This window comes from Schistocerca americana, chromosome 11, assembly GCF_021461395.2.
Source record: "Schistocerca americana isolate TAMUIC-IGC-003095 chromosome 11, iqSchAmer2.1, whole genome shotgun sequence".
In the NCBI taxonomy this organism is placed as follows: Eukaryota; Metazoa; Arthropoda; class Insecta; order Orthoptera; family Acrididae; genus Schistocerca; species Schistocerca americana.
The window spans coordinates 150,604,872-150,626,370 of NC_060129.1; the positions used below are offsets into that span (position 1 = coordinate 150,604,872).

At 42.9% G+C, this 21,499-nt stretch overlaps 1 long non-coding RNA gene across 1 annotated transcript in view; it reads left to right on the forward strand.

The window, feature by feature from the left end:
• LOC124553611 overlaps positions 1 to 21,499 on the forward strand; it is a 43,566-nt gene that overhangs the window by 18,691 nt on the left and 3,376 nt on the right. The window contains exon 2 of the long non-coding RNA XR_006968080.1: positions 11,931 to 12,120. This is a non-coding gene — a long non-coding RNA (uncharacterized LOC124553611). The remainder of the gene's footprint in view (positions 1 to 11,930; positions 12,121 to 21,499) is intronic.

A 21,499-nucleotide genomic window follows, 5' to 3' on the forward strand; every position in this document is an offset into this window, starting at 1 on the left:
TTTGTGCACTTCTTGGTGATTGTGCAGTTGTCCTGATACGAGGTCACTGTGGCAGAGGTAACAGCATCTGCTACTTCCTCCATTTCTACTGGATTCCTTATCGAGGTTTTAATTTCTGATAATTCTAAATCAAGGTCCCTCCTATATGTATCCCTGTCTGTTTTCCTGGGATTCCTATGGGTCATGGTCAGTCTGATTCCCATTTCATCCTTGAGTTTAATGTATATGTGGTCTGATGTGGATGACTCCAGCACCACATGCCATTGTTTGACATAGCTGCCCATCATCATGGAAGTAAAGGTTTTGTCAATTACTTCTTCCCTTCTGCTATTCCTGAATGTGGGTTCATTGCCGCTATTCAGGACCTCTAAGTTGTTAGCTGAAAGGAGTTCAAGAAGGTACTCACCTCTTCAGCTGGTGTCCTTGCTGCCCCGCACTAGGTTGTGGGCACTGGTGTCACATCCCACCAGCAGTTGGTCACCTTGCTGATGGAAAAGTCTCTACCAGTCTCCTTTTTGTGGCGGTGTTTGTAGCGACAAACACTTGGCTGTAGAAATGGCTTACGAAGTCACCGCCACACTTTTAATAGCGGGCCGACCGGTCCGCTGGAACAGTAAACAGAAAGATGAAGCCCCAAACACTCTGATTAAATAAAAGTCGGTACTTATCTTTATATAATGAAGATACAGAAACACAGTAATGAGCTCGGTGTCTACAGAAGTCTGTCTAGTTCGAGTCGGAGCGACTAGGTCAGCGTCGGCTGACGACAAACAACAACTCTGCTGCGATGAACACACAACTGACTAGCAAGTACACAATTCGGTGGCGAGTATACAACTGAGCGGCGAATACAGAACTGTCCTAGCGCTCGCGACTCCAGCGCTTAAGAAGCCAGAAGCCAGCGGTGGCGCGCGCAGACTTGCGGCGATTTGCTGTCTCGCTGGCGCTGCTTATGCGGACGGCGTCCGGACTTTGATGCTGCCAACCTTTTGGCAGCGGGCTCGGTTGGCATTACTGGCTAGGACATAACACTCCTCCCCCCCAAATCGCCGCACCGTCGTTGAATAATGACGTGGCGAGCGTCGACGGCGGGGGAGGGGTCGGGCCGCAGGCGTAGCAGAAGAGACCGGGGCGGAGACTGTTGTCAGTGGCAGTCCCCGGTCCGCACCCCAGCATTGGCTGCGAGGGGCCTCGGGAAACACCGACTGAAAACCGAGGTCAGGGTGCACGCCTGTGACCACGGGCGCAGCTTCTGGTACTGGACGCGACGGGGCGTCGGGACCCACGAAGAGAGGCAGCGTCTCCAGACGCTGCGTCGACGGCTGCTGAGTGGGCGCCGGACAAGGCGCTGCGGTGTCAGACTCCTTGGGGGTGCCCAAGGAAAGCGGCTGCAGGACAGGCTGCACAGCCACCGCTTGGGAAGGCGGCCCGGCTGAGGGGTCGACGTCCATCAGCTCCGAAGGCGGTGGCGACTGAAGAGGGACCGCAGGCGCCGGAGCGACCACCCGGGGCGCTCCCGGCTGAAGCTGCGCGGGAGGCATCAACGGGACGGGCTGTCGGCGTGGTAGCGGCGACGGCTGCTGCTGCTGCCCTGGGGGCGGCAGCGAAGTCGGAAGGCGCGGCTGGAACCCACCGCGGACCAAATCTGTGGACAAAGAACGAGCGGCAGAATCCGGGCGGCCAGCGCGGCGCAACTGGTTCTGATGCCTCCTGTGCACCCCAGTAGCACCTTGAACAGTATAAAAACCGCGACCCTGGACACGTATCACGGTACCACATTCCCAACGACGGCGACCGTGATAAACTCTGAAAAAAACGGCGTCGTTGCGCTGAAAATGCGTGCGATGCTCAGAAGCGGCGGGTCGATCCGGGGGGTGCAACAACCGTAGTAGGGTGCGATGACGACGGCCGTGGAGAAGCTCCGCAGGCGAAGGGCCGTCGCGTGGCATGGTCCGGTACGACAACAGGAACGTGATGAGGGCCTGCTGACGAGAGTGCGTAGCACGAAGGCGGTCCATATGATCCTTGAATGTGCGTACAAAACGTTCCGCTGCACCATTTGATTGAGGGTGGAACGGCGGAGTAAGAACATGGCGAATGCCATTGGCAGAACAAAAACTTTCAAATTCAGCAGAGGTAAATTGTGGACCATTGTCAGACACTAAAACTTCTGGAAGACCCTCAATGCAAAAAATTGAAGTCAACGCCTGTATAGTTTGTGCAGACGTTGTAGACTGCATGGGCACAACAAACGGAAAATTACTAAATGCATCTATCACGATGAGCCAACGAGAATTCCAATATGGACCAGCGAAATCAATATGCACTCGCTGCCAGGGACCGGCAGGGCATGCCCACTCAAAATAGCGTTGAGGCGGAGCAGCTTGGTGTTCGGCACACGTCGAACAATCTGTAGACATCTGCGTAATCTGCTTATCAATGCCGATCCATGTACAATGACGGCGGGCAAGCTGCTTGGTGCGGACCACTCCCCAATGACCTTGATGCAACAAGTCGAGGACCTTGGATTGGAGCACTTGGGGAACCACGACACGAAGCTGGTCATTCTGTGTGCGTAACAGCAAAACTCCGTGCGAAACAGACAACAGATGATGTTGCGGATAATAGCGACGAACTACAGGATCCGATATGTCCTTTGCCTTGGACGGCCAACCACGTTGAACAAAACGTAATAGTAAACTCAGATGAGGATCCGTAGCTGTCTCATGTGCCACCTGACGATAATCAATCGGAAAATCCCGGAGGGATTGATGCTCATCGGCGTCAATCTGATGGCACGAGTCTTCAGAGGAATCGAAGACATCATCCGCAGCAATCGGCAATCTAGAAAGCGCGTCAGCGTTTGCATGCTGAGCTGTAGGGCGATACAGTATCTCATACTGGTATTGTGATAACAAAAGAGCCCAACGTTGTAGTCTCTGAGCTGTCCGCTGAGGAACTGGTTCAGACGGATGAAACAGTGATGTCAGGGGCTTGTGATCTGTTACCAAATAGAATGGTCTACCATAGAGGTAGTGATGGAATTTTGTGACACCGAACACAATAGCCAACGCTTCCTTGTCCAATTGGCTATAATTACACTGAGCTTTGGTTAGCAATTTAGATGCGAACGCAATAGGACGTTCAGTGTTACCGACTCGGTGAGACAACACAGCACCGAGGCCGAAAGAAGAGGCATCACAAGCTAACACCAGAGGCTTGTTAGGGTCGTAATGGACCAGACAACGATCATTCAGTAAAGCCTCTTTAAGCTGCTGAAAGGCTGATTGGCAATCAGCTGACCACACAAACGGAACATTCTTACGGCGGAGACGATGCAACGGTGCAGCAATCTGTGATGCATTAGGTATAAACCTAATATAATACGTCAATTTGCCAAGAACTGCTTGCAATTCATGCAGATTGCGAGGGGCGGGCAAATCACGAATAGCTGCCAAATGTGACTGGGAGGGATGAATGCCTTGAGCATTAATAACATGTCCCAGATACTCCATCTCCGTAAGGAAAAATGAACATTTATCGAAGTTGCAACGTAGGCCTGCCTGAGACAACACTTTAAACAAACACTCCAAATTACGGAAATGTTCAGCAGGCGTCCGACCGGACACAACAATATCGTCTAAATAGTTGCAACACGATGGCACATTAGCCAGAAGTTGTGACAAAAAAACGCTGAAAAACAGCTGGAGCTGACACACAACCAAAAGGCAAACGCAGAAAACGGAACAACCCCAACGACGTGTTTATGACAAAATACTGTTGTGATTGCTTGTCGAGGGGTAATTGCAAATATGCTTCACGGAGATCAATTTTGGAAAAGAAACGAGCTTCCCCTAACTTATCCATCAGCTCGTCCGGCCTAGGCAAAGGAAAAGAATCAATGACAGTCTGAGGATTAACTGTCGACTTAAAATCAGCACACAAACGTAACTTGCCAGACGGTTTCTTTATAATAACTAAGGGAGAAGCCCACTGGCTCGCTGAAACGGGTTGAATAACACCGTTGTTTTGCCAACGACGAAGTTCATCTTCTACAGGTGCCCGCAGGGCGTGGGCACTGGACGAGCACGACAAAATCGAGGCTGAGCATTATCTTTTAACGTAATATGAGCGGCAAAGTTCGCAGCACAACCTAGTTCGTCTTTAAATATGTCACTGTATCGTTTACACAAATCGGTTATGCTGTCTTGAGGAACAACAACAGAATTAATTTGCAACAAATTGTCTTGGATAGACAGGCCAAACAAGTCAAAACAGTCTAATCCGAAAATGTTTACACTGTCTGTAGCGCGGAGCACTGTGAATGAAACTGTTTTTGTATTGCCACGGAATGTGGCTGGCACGCTACATACACCTAACACAGGAATTCGTTCTCCACTATAAGTAGCCAAAGAATGTTTTGCCGCTGAAAGTTTAGGGCGGCCGATAGCCGCATACGTAGCACTATTTATGAGAGTCACAGACGCACCAGTGTCTAATTGAAAATTGAAGGTCTTATCCTGGATGCGTAGCTTCACAAATAGTTTATTACACTGTCTCTGGATCGGTTCAGTGGAGGCGGAAGACACAAAATCAGCGCGTTTAGCGCGTGTTCGCTGCTTACGACATCTCGTGGGTTGGGCGGGTGGAACAACAACTCCTGCTTCACTTGCAGTCTGTACATTACTTTTTACAGCGTTGGAATTACGCTTTGGTCGCAAAGCAGAGGGCTGGGTGGGTGGCTTATTGCTAACAAGTTTATTACCCACACGAACCGTGGAAGAGTCTTTAAACGCGACCTTCTGGGCGGGCTGGCTTTGAAGAACATGAATATCCATGGGGTGGGCAGCACTAGAATTGTTCTTGCGTTTACGCAAACAAACAGTCTGGATGTGTCTTTTCCTTTGACAAAAGTGACAAACCGTGTTTCTTAACGGGCAACGTTCACGAGGATGAGCCAGAACACACTTAGGGCAAGACTTAACTCTATCATTCTGCACACGCGGCTGACGAATGTGTTTAACATGACGCGGCCGGCTAGTGTTTACAGTCTGACTCTGCCGGTGGGGCCGCGGGCGTGACATAACTTGCTTAGCACAGGCAATTTGAGAAATACATGGCTGATCTAACTCACACTCAGCATAGTCAAAAGTATCTTGGGCTTCAATGATGATCATCACAGTCTCTAAGGACGGGTCAGGCAACTTTAAGATAGCAGCACGAATACGAGAATCTGCAATGTTTTGAGTAATAGCGTCTCGTAACATGACATCACTGTAGGAAGCTCCACACACACAATTAAATCGGCACTGACGGGTGAGGCCCCGTAAATCTGTTAACCACTGTTTATTAGATTGATGTGGCAGTTTCTTTAATCTGAAGAACTTGAATCTGGCTGCTGCCACATGAACTCGCGACTCGAAATACTCAGCAAGCTTGTTAACAACAACGTCATAGTCTAAAGCTTCTGGCTGGGATTCCGGGAACAACTTACAAAGTAGTCGATAGATTTCCACGCCTGCAGTGGAAATTAAATAAAGCTGCCCCTCAGTACCTGTGATTTTGTAGACTGTCATGTGCGCCTGCAACTGCGCGAAATATTCTCGCCATTCTTCTCTGGATTCCTCAAAAGTCCGGAACTGTGGTGCTGCCTGTGCTTGTTCCTTTTGTGTTGGTGGATTAGCCGCTTGTTTGGCGATTGCTTCCACCAGACTTTGTATTTGCTGACTCTGTAACAAGATCAACTGTTGTAATTCGGCAGATGTAGTGAACACAAATTAAACCAGCCCCCAAAATTCTATCGCTACAATTAGGAAAACCAGAAACAAGTTGAACCAGCCCTGCACACGAGTTCGGAAGTCCTCGTCGCCAGTTTTGTGGCGGTGTTTGTAGCGACAAACACTTGGCTGTAGAAATGGCTTACGAAGTCACCGCCACACTTTTAATAGCGGGCCGACCGGTCCGCTGGAACAGTAAACAGAAAGATGAAGCCCCAAACACTCTGATTAAATAAAAGTCGGTACCTATCTTCATTTAATGAAGATACAGAAACACAGTAATGAGCTCGGTGTCTACAGAAGTCTGTCTAGTTCGAGTCGGAGCGGCTAGGTCAGCGTCGGCTGACGACAAACAACAACTCTGCTGCGATGAACCCACAACTGACTAGCAAGTACACAATTCGGTGGCGAGTATACAACTGAGCGGTGAATACAGAACTATCCTAGCGCTCGCGACTCCAGCGCTTAAGAAGCCAGAAGCCAGCGGTGGCGCGCGCAGACTTGTGGCGATTTGCTGTCTCGCTGGCGCTGCTTATGCGGACGGCGTCCGGACTTTGATGCTGCCGACCTTTTGGCAGCGGGCTTGGTTGGCATTACTGGCTAGGACATAACACTCCTCACCTCCAAGAGAGGAGGAGAGCTGTCTTCATAAGGGAGGTATGCTGATACCAAAACAATTTCCCTTGTGATGCCTTCCTCATACTGAAGTATTTTAATGGTCACTAAATCCCTAGAGCACAAATCCATCACTGGCATGAAAGAAATTCCATTTCTTACATAGATGCTTGTTCTGGAGTTTCTTAGATTTCTAGCATAGATCAGCTTACCTCCAGTGCCACTGAGGCCCGATACACCACCTTTATATAAATAGGGTTCTTGTACCAGGGCCATGTCCACTTCCTGCCTTCTCAGGCAGCGACTCAGGGCTGCAGAGGCCCCTTTTACTGTGCTGCAGATTAAACTGACAGTGACCTGCGAGAACACTAAAAACAATTTCAGGTCCTGCTCTCGCATCTCCTTCAGGGACTTCTCTCCGACCTCCTCTACCAGGGTTCATCCTTCCAGTGCAGCCTTCTGGTTGACCAATCTTCAGTCAGTACTTTTGGTTTCTGGGCCCCTATTTTCCCAAACTATGTCTTAGGAGAGACTTCCTTAAGGATCTTTGGTTCCCATATTGCTATCTTTGCAGTCTTAAGAAGCTCCACTGCCATCTTAACCAGCAACTTTGCATCTTTCCATTGGGATATCATGAGCACCTTTTCCTTAAGCCATTTCGCCGTGTGTACCCCCCCACAGACAAAGATGAGGGCACCACGATCTAGATAGACCCTCCTGAAGTTGGGTCTTGGGCCAGCGCCCCCCCCCTCCTGCCCCTCACCAATCTTTTCAAAGAGAGCCATCTGTACCAGTTCCTCCTGCTACGAGGTGATGGCCTTCCTGGATAACTGCTACCCTAAAAAGCGATAGTGCAGTGCTATAGTTCTGTTTCCCTATTTCTTGCCACAGTATTTTCTGGACTCTCTTATCCAGGGAGGAGGGAGTCTCTGATTCCTCCTTATCCGCTGGCTACCTGTCTTTGACCTAGTGGGGGTCTGCTTATCACCGTCAACCTGAGAAAATTTTTTTCCTGTAGGTCTTAGGTACAAGTCCCTTTAATTCCCTCCACTTGTCTTTAGGAAGCCATTCTTTCCCATCCTTTTTCCACTGTTCCCTGAGTAGTTTCCTCCTCTGAGCCCCAGACAAGCCTTTGATCTGATCTAGCTCCTCGGTTACAGTTCCCACTTCTGGCTCAGGTCTAGACCGTGATTCAGTAATGGGAATGCCTCCCATCAGTACTGACCCCGATGTCTGGATATCTGAGGTCTCATTTTGCCCCTCACCCCTCGGCACGGATCGCATCACACCTTGGGTTGGGTCAGGGAGTTGGGTAGGACTAGGAGTGGATAGGGTAGATGGGATGTTGTGGGATACTCTGTCTGATCCATCGGCTGAGGGCTTTCCAGCAGCAGTAGGTCCTCAACCTTCGGCATAGCCCTCAGCTTCACGCAGATACGCAAGCCTCTCCATCCACACGGACAGTGCTTCGTCATGGCGGTGTCCCCCAGAGAGGATGCTAATACATACCTCATTTCAACAGTATTAGTATTAAACTGGTGCAAGTCTCCTGGGTTTTCCTTTTTAAAGGAACATTTGAAAACAGAGTTAAGCATTTTAGTTTTTGCTTTGTTACCCTCAGTTTTGCTTTCTGTCTCTTTTGCTAGTTTCTGTACCCTAAGTGTGGTGACACTAACATTCTTTACGTATAACCAGAATAAATATTGTTTGACAATGTTCTGCTGTAGCACTTACTTAAGGCTTCACACATTGCTCTCTTGGAGGCCAAATGTGTTTAATTTGGCACCTGTTTATTTATGATCATTTGCTTTGTTGTACACCTATTATGCAGCAATCTCTGTTTCTTTAGAAGTTTCTCTACTGTACCTGTATACCATGGGTCCCTCCCATTAGGAATAGTTCTACTGGGTACATATTTATCCAGTACTTGGTCAAATATACTTTTATGATTGAATATTCTCATTTATTCGGTTAAGAAGTTATTGTAATTGTTACCTGTAGAAATATGTTTCCTGATCAACCACATGGGGATCTTAGTTTTGTAATTACCTCAACATTTTCTTGGCTGAAGTTCCTACATATTTTTTTCTGTACAGTCTGAATTTAGTTTTGATAGTGATACAAATTGCTCTGCATGGTCTGATACTCCTACATGTAGAACTTCATTCCTTTCACATTGCAATTATAACTGCTTACAACATTATCAGTAAATGTTGAAGCATTTACTGTAACACGTGCGTTGTTGTTGTTGTTGTTGTTGTTTTTGTTGTTGTTGTTGTTGTTGTTGTTGTTGTTGTTGTCGTCGTCGTCGTCGTCGTCGTCGTCGTCGTCGTCGTCGTCTTCAGTCCTGAGATTTGTTTGATGCAGCTCTCCATGCTACTCTATCCTGTGCAAGCTTCTTCATCTCCTAGTACCTACTGCAACCTACATCCTTCTGAATCTGCTTGGTGTATTCATCTCTTGGTCTCGCTCTATGATTTTTACCCTCCACGCTGCCCTCCAATACTAAATTGGTAATCCCCTGATGCCTCAGAACATGTCCTACCAACCAGTCCCTTCTTCTAATCAAGTTTTGCCACAAACTTCTCTTCTCCCCAATCCTATTCAACACCTCCTAATTAGTTATGTGATCTACCAATCTAATCTTCTGCATTCTTCTGTAGCACCATATTTCGAAAGCTTCTATTCTCTTCTTGTCTAAACTATTTATCGTCCATGTTTCACTTCCATACATGGCTACACTCCATACAAATACTTTCAGAAACAACTTCCTGACACTTAAATCTATACTCGATGTTCACAAATTTCTCTTCTTCAGAAATGCTTTCCTTGCCATTGCCAGTCTACATTTTATATACTCTCTAATTCGACCATCATCAGTTATTTTGCTCCCCAAATAGCAAAACTCCTTTACTACTTTGTCTCATTTCTTAATCTAATTCCCTCAGCATCACCGACTTAATTTGACCACATTCCACTATCCTCATTTTGCGTTTGTTGATGTTCACCTTGTATCCTCCTTTCAAGACACTGTCAATTCCATTCAACTGCTCTTCCAAGTCCTTTGCTGTCTCTGACAGAATTACAATGTCATCGGCGAACCTCAAAGTTTTTATTTCTTCTCCATGGATTTTAATACCTACTCTGAAATTTTTTTTTGTTTCCTTTATTGCTTGCTCAATATACAGATTGAATAACATCGGGGATAGGCTACAACCCTGTCTCACTCCCTTCCCAACCACTGCTTCCCTTTCATGCCCCTCGACTCTTATAACTGCCATTTGGTTTCTGTACGAATTGTAAATAGCCTTTCACTCCCTATATTCTACCGCTGCCACCTTCAGAATTTGAAAGAGAGTATTCCTGTCAACATTGTCAAAAGCATTCTCTAAGTCTACAAGTGCTAGAAACGTAGGTTTGCCTTTTCTTAATCTTTCTTCTAAGATAAATCGTAAGGTTAGTATTGCCTCATGTGTTCCAATATTTCTACGGAATCCAAACTGATCTTCCCTGAGGTCAGTTTCTACCAGTTTTTCCATTTGTCTGTAAAGAGTTCGCATTAGTATTTTGTAGCCATGACTTATTAAAACTGATAGTTCGGTAATTTTCACATCTGTCAACACCTGCTTTCTTTGGGATTGGAATTATTATATTCTTCTTGAAGTCTGAGTGTATTTTGCCTGTCTCATACATCTTGCTCACCAGATGGTAGAGTTTTGTCAGGACAGGCTCTCCCAAGGCCGTCAGTAGTTCTAATGGAACGTTGTCTACTCCCGGGGCCTTGTTTCGACTCAGGTCTTTCAGTGCTCTGTCTAACTCTTCATGCAGTATCATATCTCCTATTTCATCTTCATCTACACTCTCTTCCATTTCCATAATATTGCCCTCAAGTACATCGCCCTTGTATAGACCCTCTATATACTCCTTCCACCTTTCTGATTTCCCACTTGCGTACTGGTGAAAATTCAGATTTAGCCCATTAGTGTCTATCTGCTTTTCAATGTGAAATAAATTAATGTGAAATAAATTTGCCATCAGCACTTGCATCTGTGTTGAAGTCAGCAGATGTAACTATTTGTCATACATTTTTCCAGTTTTTATTTTATATAACAATGTTTCAAATTTCTCTTAGAATACCAAGCTTGTGTGGTACCCAGGGATGTGATGCATTCTGACAATTAATATATTATATGTTTGTAACTTCCGTGCAACCACTTTCAATGTAATTCCTCCACTTAGATGGCCAAAACACACTCTGATTTCATAGTCTACCGAGGACTGACCTAGTACGCAAGAGCTTCCATACCCAGCAGCTCTATATAAACTGGTAGCCAGTTCATAGCCTGTAAGTTTATTGAGGAAGTGGATATTTTTAATTTTAAGCTACTGTTCATTTAGAAATATTACCTTTACTGATAGTTTCATGGTTTCTAAATGAATTTGCATATCATAAAGCTTGCTACCCATTACTTCAGACCTACCTTAAATGTTCAAATACATAATAAAATTACCACTCCATACACTATCAGGTAAAGCATTTTTAAAATTACTAGGAGTTCCATTTATCTAATGACCGCACAAACATGGCTGACTTTGCCAGCCACTGGAGCCATGCAGGCCTGTCGAATGTATCCTGTGCCTCCCTGTTAGTGCCACAGTAAGCGCCTTTCCAGCCGGTGCCATTTGAACAGTAAGGCAAACATCACGAGTCTAACAGTGAATCTGCAAATGCAGCAATGGCAATGCTGAAATACTCCAGTGCACAATGAGTGATCATTTATAATTTGTATGTGCATCCAGAACCCACTCATGTTGTCCAGAAGTTCTTAAATGCTCGAATTCCAAGTTATGATGCAACTCACAAGTTAGTGAAAAAATTTCGGAAATGGGAAGTGCTCATGACAAGAAGTGCAGAAGCCCACCTTGATGGCATTGCATATCACTTGGACAATATCCTTAAAAAGTCTTTTGGACATCTTTCACATTGAACACAAATTTCATGTACCTCTGTACAAAGAACTACTAAGCTATATGGGCTAAAGTCATATAAAGAAACAGTAGTGGAAGAATTTACCTAAACATGGTGATCGGGTTGTCCGCGTTAATATTTGCAGGTGGGTTTTGAAACATGTGCCTGACAGTGAAGTTGGTTGATACCTCTTTCTGTTTTCAGATGGGGCACGACTCAATTTATGCGAGCATGTTAGCCCCCAAAACTGTCTATGTTGGAACACTGTCACAGCTATTCTGCTTCACGAGGAACCCATTAATGGCCAGAAAATAGTGTGGTGCATAGTTAGAGGTGACAGAATAATGGGCCCAATAATTTTAATGACACAGTTAACAGTGAAAGGAATGTGCAAGACTTTTGTAACCAATTTTAATGAGTAGAGTTAAAGAGAATGAAGCATTGTATTTTTTCAACAAGGTGCAGTAGAGGCTCATATGGCAAATTTTTCTTTGCATACAAAGTATTTTAACAACAATATCTGGCACAGTTGAAGTCCCAATTTAACCCTATCAAATTTTTATTTGTAGGGAGCACTAAAGGCCAAAGTAGCACAACGAACCCACACATGTTACAGGAACTCAAGGATAATATCCATGAGTCAGTTCATTCACTTTCTTAAAGAGAAGTACATTGTGTGACAAATAATTTCTTCAGTAGATATGAGGAATGTGTGGAAAAAAATGGCATGTACTTCCAGCATCTCAATGCATGACATAGGTGAGTACAAAATTTATTTACATATACACTGGAAAGAAAAAAAATCACAACACCAAAAATAATTAATGTAGAGTAATTAAAAATTGTAGGAATAGATTTGGATAGATAATATTTTTAAATAGGTAACATTGCAAGGTTACGGGTTACGAAAGTGCAAGATACCATTGCAGATATGAAATGCTGGTGAATTAATAAGCGGTGTAACCACCAGAACTTTGAATGCAAGCGTGCAAACGTGTATGCACCATGTTTTACTGGTGGTGGATGTCAGGTTATGGGATGGAGTTCTATGCCTGACACACCTGGTCGATACAGGGATGGTTAATACTGTTTGTGGATGAGGCTAAAGTTGTCATCCAGTGATATCCCACTTGTGCTCAATTGGAGCCAGATCTGGTTATCAGGCTGACTCAGGTAACACATTGACACTGCGTAGAGCACGTTTGCTTACAACAGCAATATGTGGGTGAGCATTATGCTGTTGGGAAAAAAACCTGGAATTCCGTTCACGAATGGTAGCATAACAGGTCGAATCACCAAACTGACATACAGATTTGCAGTTAGGGTGCATGGGATAACCAGGAGAGTGCTCCTGCTGTCATAGAAAATCATACCCCAGGCCGTAACTCCAAGTGTAGGTCCAGTGTGTCTAACACACAGACAGGCTGGTTGCAGGCCCTCGACTGCCACGGCAACGAGGCAGAGGCAGCTTTCATCAGAAGACACAACATACCTCAACCCTGCCCTCCAATGTGCTCTCACTTGACATCACTGCAGTCGCAAATGGTGTCGATTTGGGATGCGTGGAATCCGTGCTACAGGACGTCTGGTTCGGAGCTGTCCTCAATGTAACTGATTTGTAACAGTCCACTGTGTCACTGTGGTGCCAACTGCTGCTCATATTGCTATTGCAGATGCCATACAATGCTCTAGAGCCGTACGCCAAACGTGACGGTCTTCCCTCTCGGTAGTGCTGTGTGGCCATCAGCAGCCCGTCTTCTTGCGACTGTACGTTCTCGTGGCCACTGCTGCCAGCAATAATGTACAGTGGCTACATTCCTGTCATGTCTTTCTGCAACAATGTAGAACTACCATCTAGCTTCCCATAGCCCTATTAAATGACCTTGTTCAGACACAGTGAGGTGTTGATGGTGGCATCTTTGTCACCTTAAAGGCATTCTTGACTAAAGTGTGTGTCATTTATGATGGCGGCCGAGTTTAGGTTTGTTCTGCGCATCAAAACACAGTCAGGCAATGAACAGAGAACGACGTTGCCAGAGCTTGACTGCAGTGCAGAGCATGGACGAGTGTCTTTAGTTTTAGAAATGTTCAGTCATAAATAAAGTAATTGAACAAAAGCGATGTCTTGATAGCAGACTTTCTTTTATAGAAAGTTTGGAAAAAGCATTCTTCATACCAATTGCTTCTTATTCTATTAATTAATTAAACCAAACAAGCAATAAGCCTCCTAATTCAAGTGATAACAAGGAAAGGTGTTTGTATCATTCTCACTAACCACTTTTTCGCAATAAAGAACAGCGTTAATTGTTTATTTCCTATTGAACTTCAACAAAACGTGAGTAATTCATAATCATACCAACAGTGTTTGTCGGTATTTTGCGTGATAGTTTAAAGTCCTCTGGGACATATGCTGAACGATGAGCTGCGTTAGCGTAATAGTTAAAGTGTACGACTGCTAAGCGAAAGGTTCTGAATTCAAACCTTGATCAGTGCTCAATATTTTCTTTATTTAAATACAATATCAAAGTGTCTTACTTCATGAATTTTATTCGTTTGAATGTAATTTTTTGAAATTTCTAGTGGCAACTGAAATCAACCATACAGAAAGTATGCACTGTGGACTTTTACCTCTGCAAATTCTGAAAATTTCGTGCAATGGTTTACTACATCTAGTGCTGCACAATAACTGCGCTGAACATCGAAACAAAATTAAGTCATTTACGGGGGGAAGGTATCAGTCAAGATGATGTGTAAAAATCAAATTTTTGGGCCAAATAGTTTTTGTGAAATCGAATGATAATGTGTGTCAAAGCAGTTGAAACATGATGTGTCTGCACAGGTGAGCAGTGCAATGATGACAAAATCACGCACATCGCGGAGTGTGGGGAGCACGTCTCTGTAGCAGCGAAAGGGTTAATGCGGCTGTGGTGGCTTTACTTCATAAACTGCGCACTTCCCCCTAAACGTTAGTTTGCGAACTATACTATGGCGTTGCTTCTCTTGGCACGTACAACTGGCATCGCAGCAATCTCCCGCGTCTGGGCAGGCATGCGCGAACCGCCAAGATAAAAGAATTGAACTATAACATCATTCCACCATGTTCAATCTCAAAGGTAATTAATGCTCAGGACCATTATAGCGTGTATTTAAAGCAAGATGATGATACTGGCATCACTCTTATGTGACTGTCCCAAAATCGGAACAGCTCCATCTTTCAGATGTTGCAACAAGCCTACCTACTTCAGTTTATGTCGCACATCTCCTCCTTGCTGTTACTCACCATCTACTGCACAACGAGGGCAATGATCAGATAAATGGAGGATCCTGTAGTTTGGTTGCAAGGTAAAGGTGTGTCGAATACTTGCTCTGCGTGTTAATAATGGGCCAGATGAAGTTTGGAAAATTAGCCCATTTCTCTGGTTTCTCTGCATGTTAGCATTTAAGGTAATGGCTTGTTTGTTTTTACAGCTGCTCTAGCACACTATTTCATCAATAGCTTTGTTTATATCTGATGTGATTCTCTTCTTACTAGATCCAATCAGTTATTGCCTGCATTGCAAAACTAGCCTTTTCATAACTGTAGTGATCAAGAAGGTTTACAACAGAATTGACCCATTCTTTTTCTACAGTGCTTATCACATTTCTGAATTTTACCCTAGGCTTAACAACACCTGAAGTCTCTTTAGCAGACTTTGATACAAAGTTTGAAACATTGCGTGCTTGTCTCTGAATATTTTGACTTGAATATTTTGACTTGATGTATTCATTTTTGGGTGCCTGCAGAATTGTTCTTTGCAGATTGTGTATTTGTTTTTGAAGGCCCACTTTTACACATGAGTCTTAACACATTGGTGCTATCTTCTGCATTTCCAAGTACAAACTTTTTACTGGATTCGTTTTGGATATGCATTACTGTTTACATCTGGTTTCAGCTATCTTTCTGTCCCTAGTACTATGTGGGCATTGTGACCGTTTATTAATGAGAGCAGTTCTGGAGCCTTTTTATAGACACTACTGCAGTTTACTATTACCACATAATATCGTTCCTCATCTGCTATTGTTAGGCAATTTTTATCTAAATTGTACTTTTTTATTTTTTTTTCAATTTAGAGTATTTCTCTGTTACATATGAGCTAAATGTTTCAAAACTATTACTTTTGTCCACTTTTAAACTATTTTGCATTTTTATTTGTGACACTTCATCATGCTTGAATTATTGAGGCCTTGTCTCTGATAATAACAGTGTTCTTTTTTTTTACATGTTTTTGTTACACAAGCAGCATACAATTATGAGTAGGCCTCCATTACCAATATCATATTTGTTCTGCAACAGTTTTTGTGAAACCTCTATTTACAATTATTACTCTGGATACCTTTCTTAACTTTTTTGTAATGCACATTACAATTATTACCAAATTTTACTTAACTTTTATCAGAGCAGTTTACACCTCGTCCAATCATTGCCATCTTGTAAAACTCAACTATCAAACTAAAATGTTAAATGCCATTAACAGCATCCCGCTTACACAGAGGCAATCTTAACTCCTTAACAGTAAGTTGAGAGTTGCACTAATAGGCTCTGCATCAGGCATGAAAATAGCTTCAGAATGGATGAACATAACATGTGGATTGTCACAAGGATCATTACATGATCCACTCTTTTTTGTAATCTATATAAATGATCTTCCATTGACTATAAGGGTCAGTTCAAAAACTGTAATATTTGCTGATGACACGAGCATACTAACTGAGAGTCCAAACTGAGTCCTGGCGGTCATATCTTAGATGAGAGCTTAATATGCATACAAGTTTTTTGCGGCTAACGGTTTAAGTCCTAATCTCACACAAACTCGTATTATGGAATTTCAAGCAAACAATAATTACTTTTTAACAACACAAGTAGACATTAATGGTCTTACACTGAAATTCCTTGGGGTCCTGATGGATAGTAAGTTAAAATGGTGCCAACACATACATAAGTTAATGAAGAAGCTCTGTTTGAATATGTTATGCCAGTAGAAGCAACTCCCATTGTGTTGATGTAAGGACCAGAGCGTTGGCTCATTTTGCACGATTTCTGTCCCTGCTGTCTTATGGGATTTCTTTTGTGGCAGTGCACCTAAAGTAAATAAAGTTCAGCACAACCGATAAGTAAGAATATTGTGTAAACCAGCTAAGTATCTTACACGGGTCTTTTTAAGGAACTTGGAATTCTTATGCCCGTTTTCTGATACATTTACTCCTTAACATTTTTCGTTGTTGATAATGATAATCAGTTTCAATTGAGCTGTGATATTCACAGTGAGAATAAAAGATGCAAAAATAGTTGTCATGCAGACATTGCTTTGTTGTCCAGGGTGGAGAGTAGAGCTATCTATGCTGGTGATAAGATACTCAGCAGGCTCCCATCTAACATAAAGCCAAAAATTGGGGATCACTATCAGTTCAAAAAACAATTAAAAACACATCTTGTTACTCGCTCTTTCTGCAGATTATTTGAGTTTCCATAACTAGGGTATCTAAACTTATGTTATGTACATGGCACATAATAGTGTTTCTTATGAAACTCCATAACAAGTAACAATGTACTTTAAACAGGGCTCAGTATTTATAGATGTAAAAATATTTTCTTTGAAAAATACAACAGTGAATACTAAGCTACTAATAGTGGATAAATAGCAGTCATGCAATATAACTAAGGATTTAGATGACATAAGGTGGAATAGCATTGAGCAGTTGAGTGATAGTTGTTAATATGGAATAGAGACGGAAAGATATTGGTCCATTCCTAAGTACTATACACATTTCTTGAACCTTTACATGTCATTCTTAGCAAGAAGAAATACTGCACAATATTTTGTTTATTTGTACACTCTACTAATGCAATCCAAGCTGGCACTATATTTCTGTGTTTCTATATACTCTGAGCAAGCAGTAAAGGAAACAAAAGAAAAATTCGGAGTAGGTATTAAAATTCATGGAGAAGAAGTAAAAACTTTGCGGTTCACCAATGACATTGTAATTCTGTCAGAGACAGCAAAGGACTTGGAAGAGCAATTGAACGGAATAGACAGTGTCTTGAAAGGAGGGTATAAGATGAACATCAACAAAAGCAAAACAAGGATAATGGAATGTAGTCACATTAAATCGGGTGATGCTGAGGGGATTAGATTAGGAAATGAGACACTTAAAGTAGTAAAGGAGTTTTGCTATTTAGGGAGTAAAATAACTGATGATGGTCGAAGTAGAGAGGATATAAAATGTAGACTGGCAATGGCAAGGAAACCGTTTCTGAAGAAGAGAAATTTGTTAACATCGAGTATAGATTTAAGTGTCAGGAAGTCGTTTCTGAAAGTATTTGTGTTGAGTGTAGCCATGTATGGAAGTGAAACATGGACGATAACCAGTTTGGACAAGAAGAGAATAGAAGCTTTCGAAATGTGGTGCTACAGAAGAATGCTGAAGATAAGGTGGGTAGATCACGTAACTAATGAGGATGTATTGAATAGGATTGGGAAGAAGAGAAGTTTGTGGCACAACTTGACTAGACGAAGGGATCGGTTGGTAGGACATGTTTTGAGGCATCAAGGGATCACAAATTTAGCATTGGAGGGCAGCGTGGAGGGTAAAAATCGTAGAGGGAGACCAAGAGATCAATACACTAAGCAGATTCAGAAGGATGTAGGTTGCAGTAGGTACTGGGAGATGAAGAAGCTTGCACAGGATAGAGTAGCATGGAGAGCTGCATCAAACCAGTCTCAGGACTGAAGACCACAACAACATATACTCCGTCACTCCATAGAAGCTGTGCTTGACAGGTAATCCTTCACAATTAATTTGAAACTGTTTACTTCCATGTATTCACTTGTTTTATGTAATTCTTTATAAAATTCAGTGCCATGACATAATATGCCTTTCTGTAATAGTGGTGTATTTATCTGTTATACACGTACAGCGTATGGGTGTGAAAATTTATAACAAAGTAAAGGGAAAAGATTTCCTCACTACTAATTTATAATGCTTGATAAACATTTGTATGAGAAACAGGTGCAGCATAGTTGTTATTCAGGTGAAGAGTTCGCAAAGGACAATCTGAAAATTTGATTGGGAGAGAACACATACTTAAACTATTGTCACACAGACCAGGCATTCAAATGTCAATATTGGCTGTGTCAAGTTTCTGATATGAGAGTGAGAAAATGCACATCAAGGAGTCCTTCCAAATGTGCAGACCAATATTGAGCATGTCAGATGTTCTAAACACACATCTGAATGTGGACAAATGAGATGGAAGAACATCTTCTAAGTTACTGGCAGGTCATCTCTTCATCTTCATCTACATCTACATCTACATCCATACTCCGCAAGCCACCTGATGGTGCATGGCAGAGGGCACCTTGAGTACCTCTATCATTTCTCGCTTCTATTCCAATCTCGTATTGTTTGTGGAAAGAAAGATTGTCGGTATGCCTCTGTGTGGGCTCTAATCTCTCTGATTTTATCCTCATGGTCTCTTCACGAGATATACCTAGGAGGGAGCAATATACTGCTTGACTCCTCGGTGAAGGTATGTTCTTGAAACTTTAACAAAAGCCCGTACCGAGCTACTGAGCGTCTCTCCTGCAGAGCCTTCCACTGGAGTTTATCTGTCATCTCTGTAACGCTTTTGCGATTACTAAACGATCCTGTAATGAAGTGCGCTGCTCTCCGTTGGATCTTCTCTATCTCTTCTTTCAACCCTATCTGGTACGGATCCCACACCGGTGAGCAGTATTCAAGCAGTGGGCGATCAAGTGTACTGTAACCTACTTCCTTTGTTTTCGGATTGCATTGCCTTAGGATTCTTCCAATGAATCTCATTCTGGCATCTGCTTTACCGACGATCAACTTTATATGATCATTCCATTTTAAATTACACCTAATGCCTACTCCCAGGTAATTTATGGAATTAACTGCTTCCAGTTGCTGACGTGCTATATTGTAGCTAAATGATAAAGGATCTTTCTTTCAGTGTATTTGCAGTACATTACACTTGTCTACATTGAGATTCAATTGCCATTCCCTGTACCATGCGTCAATTTGTTGCAGATCTTCCTGCATTTCAGTACAATTTTCCATTGTTACTACCTCTCGATGTACCACAGCATCATCCGCAAAAAGCCTCAGTGAACTTCCGATGTTATGCACAAGGTCATTTATGTATATTGTGAATAGCAACGATCCTACGACACTCCCCTGTGACACACCTGAAACCACTCTTACTTCGGAAGACTTCTCTCCATTGAGAATGACATGCTGCGTTCTGTTATCTAGGAACTCTTCAATCCAATTACACAATTGGTCTGATAGTCCATATGCTCTTACTTTGTTCATTAAGTGACTGGGGGGAACTGTATCAAATGCCTTGCGGAAGTCAAGAAACACGGCATCTACCTGGGAACCCATGTATATGGCCCTCTGAGTCTCGTGGATGAATAGTGTGAGCTGGGTTTCACACGATCATCTTTTTTGAAACGCATGCTGATTCACACAGTGTAGATTTCTAGTCTCCAGAAAAGTCGTTATACTCGAACATAATACATGTTCCAAAATTCTACAACTGATAGATGCTAGAGATATAGGTCTATAGTTGTGCACATCTGTTCAATGTCCCTTCCTGAAAATGGAGATGACCTGTGCCCTTCTTCAATCCTTTGGAACGCTATGCTCTTCTAGAGACCTACAGTACACTGCTGCAAGAAGGGGGGGCAAGTTCCTTCGTGTATTCTGGGTAAAATCGAACTGGTATCCCATCAGGTCCAGTGGCCTTTCCTCTTTTGAGAGATTTTAATTGTTTCTCTATCCCTCTGTCGTCTATTTCAATATCTACCATTTTGTCATCTGTGCAACAATCTAGAGAAGGACAGCTTTGAAAAAAGACATTTAGTATTTCGGACTTTAGTCTGTCATCCTCTGTTTCAGTACCATTTTGGTCGCAGAGTGTCTGGACATTTTGTTTTGAGCCACCTACTGCTTTGACGTAAGACCAAAATTTCTTAAGATTTTCTGCCACATGAGAACATAGAGCTTTACTTTCAAATTCATTGAATGCCTCTCGCATAGCCGTCCTCACACTACGTTTCGCTCTGCGTAATTTTTGTTTGTCTGCAAGGCTTCGGCCATATTTATGTTTGCTGTGAAGTTCCCTTTGCTTCCGCAGCAGTTTGCTAACTCGGTTTTTGTACCACAGTGGCTCTTTTCCATCTCTTATGATCTTGATTGCCACATACTCATCTAATGCATATTGTATGATGGTTTTGAACTTTGTCCACTGATCCTCAACACTATCTGTACTTGAGACAAAAATTTTGTGTTGAGCCGTCAAGTACCCTGAAATCTGCTTTTTGTCACTTTTGCTAAACAGAAAAATGTTCCTACCCTTTTTAATATTTCTATTTACGACTGAAATCATCGATGCAGTAACTGCTTTATGATCGCTGATTCCTTGTTCTGCATTAACTGTTTCAAATAGTTCGGGTCTGTTTGTTACCAGAAGGTCTAATATGTTATCGCCATGAGTCGGTTCTCTGTTTAACTGCTTAAGGTAGTTTTCAGATAAAGCACTTAAAAAAATTTCACTGGATTCTTTGTCCCTGCCACATGTTAAAAACATTTTAATCTCCCAGTCTTTATCCGGCAAATTAAAATCTCCACCCAGAACTATAACATGATGTGGAAATCAACTCGAAATATTTTCCAAATTTTCCTTCAGGTGCTCTGCCCCAACAGCTGCTGAGCCAGGGGGCCTATAGAGACATCCAATTACAATGTGTGAGCCTGCTTTAACCGTGACCTTCACCCAAATTATTTCACATTTTGCATCTCCGTCAATTTCCTTCGATACTATTGGACATTTTATCGCTATAAACACGCCTCTCCCTTCACTGTTCAGCCTGTCTCTGCAGTATGCATTCCAATCTGAGTTTAGAATTTCATTACTGTTTACATCTGGTTTCAGCCATCTTTCTGTCCCTAGTACTATGTGGTCATTGTGACCGTTTATTAATGAGAGCAGTTCTGGGGCCTTTTTATAGATGCTGCTGCAGTTCACTATTACCACATTAATATTGTTATTCCCTGTTGCATTTTGCCTACTACT